Consider the following 3853-nt stretch of genomic DNA (forward strand, 5'->3'; position numbering starts at 1 on the left):
AACTTTGCCGCTCTGTCACGACCACACCCCCGCATTGAAAGTTATGGTTTTTTGTCAGAGTAAACTTCACTGGCTTTTCAACAGGTGGACGTCATTTTCAGGTGTGTCGGCTCATCCTACTCGGAGCAGTGATGCTCCAAGTAAAACATGTCATTTCCTCTTGCCAGCAGGTGGCGCTACACTTTTTCCAGATTCTTTCACTGCAGATGTGTTCAGAGTCAGACTACAATCATGCATATCAATTTTTGATCAGATTGGATTATGCATGGCTGGGTAATGGCCATTTTTCTTTTCATGGCGTGTTTTCGAAACAAGGTCGAATTTCTACGCGCCGCCACGGTCACAAACTTCTTTAAAAACTTAAAAGCTTTGCAATTTAACATCGGACATGTGTCTAGTTTACAAAACCAAAGTTTGGAGTCATTATTCACAAATCTCTAGGAGGAGTTCGTTCTAGAAGGAGGCCTGCAAATGTCCAAAATAGAGCAAAAATGACATATTGTCATCAAAATATCAGACTTCCTGTGCGACTGACAGCTTGGTACCTACAGACTTTTTTGTAGGTTTCCATCTGATGAACATGCCCTGAAAAAATCAAGCTTGTATGTCAAAGCATATGCGGGGGCTCGGGACAAATGTCACTGTAGGTGGCGCTGTCGAGCCGTTTTTGTGCGCCCATGCCAATCTCCTGTAAAATACGAAATTTTTCGCGACTCCTGATGTGTGTGCCAAATTTGGTGAGTTTTGGGGTATGTTAAAGGCCTCAAAAAGGCGACTCTTCCGTCGGAAGAAAAAGAATAATAATAACTCTTACAGATACAATAGGGTCCTTGCACTCCGTGCTCGGGCCCTAATAATAATAATAAACCTAACAGATACAATAGGGTCCTTGCACTCCGTGCTCGGGCCCTAATAATAATAATAATAATAAACCTAACAGATACAATAGGGTCCTTGCACTCCGTGCTCGGGCCCTAATAATAATAATAATAAACCTAACAGATACAATAGGGTCCTTGCACTCCGTGCTCGGGCCCTAATAATAATAAACCTAACAGATACAATAGGGTCCTTGCACTCCGTGCTCGGGCCCTAATAAACCTAACAGATACAATAGGGTCCTTGCACTCCGTGCTCGGGCCCTAATAACTCTTACAGATACAATAGGGTCCTTGCACTCCGTGCTCGGGCCCTAATAATAATAAACATTCGAATTACAATAGGGTCCTTGCACTCCGTGCTCGGGCCCTAATTATCCGACTTGCGTGAGGCGGAGAGAGGCCGCCGCCAGGCCATCGTGACCAGCCTGAAATCAAGGCCGCCTCTCAGCATGAGAATATTAATTGTTGCTTCCCCTTGTCTTTAGGCCCTTTGGTGGGTCTCCTTTTACTCCAAACTAGACAGAATTAGGGGAAGCTTTTTCTTCACCTGCACTTTGATGATGATTGCCGACCGAGTCAGCTTTTTAAAGCCTCTTCATCTCAGGCTTTATTAATTGTGTGGCTGAACTCTGCGCAAATGGAGATTTTTGTCTTTTATTTGTACTTGTCTTTTCTGTGAGACTCTGCAGGAATGTGTTTATGGATAGGAGGAACAGAAAGATGCTGGTTGACCAACTCATTTCTCGCTCTTCAACAAAAGCCCGTCTCTGGTGGCATACTGCCCCCCACAGGCTGGAACTGAAAAGCAGAACGAACACAAGGCAAACTAATTACATGGGAAGCTTAATTTCCTCAAACTTTATTGAAATCTATCAGTGATTCAGATGGTATACTGTGCACCTAAGTGGAAAAACGTATTATACGTTAATAACTTTCTCCACCAATCTTTAAATTAAATTTTGGAAATTGTCCTGCTACTCATATTATTTATTTATTTTCAGGGTTTTTCATAGTCTTGATGTTTAAATGGACAAAGCATGATGGAAATGTTCCCATCTTTTATTAGATCTGTTTGTTCAGCTCTGAAAATACACATTAGGAAGGATTTGACTGTTTTTTTTTTTTCCTTTACTTAGATTGAAGGGTCTTTTAGTCTTTGGTTCAGCTGCTTTCTTCATTTAGATTGTTGTCAGGATTAACCTTCCAGGTGAACCAACACTCGCTGTGGTTAGTAAAACCAGGGTTCTCCTGTTTGGTCCACATGTTCAGAGAAGTTCTCACACCTACCAACTGATGGTTGTTTCCTGCCAGGGAGTTTCAATGGAGAGCGCCGAGGTCAACAAAAACACACATTTAATCAAACGTCTAATTCTCCTTCTGTCAGCTGAGGTCTATGATTATAACTTGTAGAGGTGTTTGACTCATGGTTAGTGCTAGAATTTGGAATGAGAAACTTTTTTTTCCCAAACCTTTCATGCTCAATGATTTATAAGAGGTTATCCAGTTCAACTATCCTAAAGAGTTTTCTCCTCTCATTATTTTGGGTCGTGACTGTTCCTTTGGCTTTTTTGGTCAGTTTGTAATAATTTTTAGGTGTATAAATTCAAATGACTAATAAACTGTCTTACCAGAGGACAGATATCTCCATCTCAGTCTCTTTTAAAGTGCTAGCTCATAGCTTTTTGGGTTGCATTTGGAGTGAGAACTATCTTTCAACAGGCTAAATGATGACCATGAGCAAATAATAAAACCATTTGTACACATTTAAGTACTATGCATTTTCCTGAATAATTCAGGGACTTATCTTTGAAATAGAAACGTGATGGAGCAGTAAAAGAACTGCTACGTTGTTAAAAATCTCAATTACATGAGCCAAGGTTTGAACGCTGCTGTAGTTTTTTTAAAAGGCAACACTACAGTAGAACAGCGGCCATATTTGGTTTATGGTCAAACTCTAAAGTCATACTTTGTATTCTAATAATAGTCAGGCCAGCACATTTGTGCAATGAGCCACAAAAACCTTCAGTTCTGTGGAGCAAACAAACAAAAATGATATAGTGGAACTTAATGAGGCTAAAGCCCCGGCAGACTCTCAGTTCTGGTATATGATGGTGCACACGGCACTTATTGATCACATATCACATTTAATTTCCCTCACAGTGGGTGTCTGTCAGCTTTGCTTGGGGTCACACTGTCTTACCTCCTGCCTCGGTGTTTCTCGAGCCCTTTGACTGACTGACTGGTGACAAATGATCATCCTCCCGGCTACTCTCTGCAGTCTGGCTGAAATAACCCTCAGCGCCTGGCTGCTACACACATGCAGACGTAATGGAGGGAGGAGAGGGCTGGAGATGGATTCCCGCTGTCATTCTCCGCTCGAGCATGCCAGTATCTATTTGAAGAGATGAGCCCTGTTTGAGTTCACGTGTCTAATTAGCCACACAGGCCCTTGCCTTGTTCAGAGTTATTAGGCTGCTTAATAACAGCTGCTGCAGAGCCGTGAATGGAAATAACTAATGTTCTTAAGTTTAGAGATGCCCCAAACAAACAGGCTCACAACTGCTTCTTGTAGGAATTTGCAAATAGCTCTACAGGGCTGTGAGGTATGAACACTTTCATTGCAGCACTCGATAACAATGAGAGAAATGCCACATAAGTGGGTCTCAGATGATTAAGAAGAACCTTTTTTCCCAGGCGTCTTTGTCTCTGGAGACACATCATCGTCCTGATAGTTTCTCAGCTTTAGCTTCACGACGGATGACAGGGGGAGACGCCCAGCAACCTCTCCTTTGTCTGCTTCACAAGTGCAGGCTGCCATCCAGCTTTATTTATCTTACAAATGACTCTATCTCAAGGCGCTGGTGTTTGACTTCACAGCTGGATGATTGAGAGGGTGTAGGACTGATCTAATCTCAACTCTCCTCTCTATCTCTTGTCACTTTTCCCTGCACACACCGCGACACCAAAATCTG

At 42.4% G+C, this 3853-nt stretch overlaps 1 long non-coding RNA gene across 1 annotated transcript; it reads right to left on the reverse strand.

Annotated features, from left to right (window-relative positions):
* Positions 1-1521: 1521 nt before the first annotated feature.
* Positions 1522-3220, reverse strand: LOC144988632 (uncharacterized). Its single transcript, XR_013652576.1, has 2 exons — positions 3082-3220; positions 1522-1679 (listed from the first exon to the last, which is right to left on the reverse strand). It is a non-coding gene; the product is annotated as an uncharacterized LOC144988632 (long non-coding RNA).
* Between the last annotated feature and the right edge of the window lie 633 nt (positions 3221-3853).

Source organism: Oryzias latipes, chromosome 21 (genome assembly GCF_053564925.1).
Source record: "Oryzias latipes strain Hd-rR chromosome 21, Olatipes_Hd-rR_3.1".
NCBI lineage: Eukaryota > Metazoa > Chordata > Actinopteri > Beloniformes > Adrianichthyidae > Oryzias > Oryzias latipes.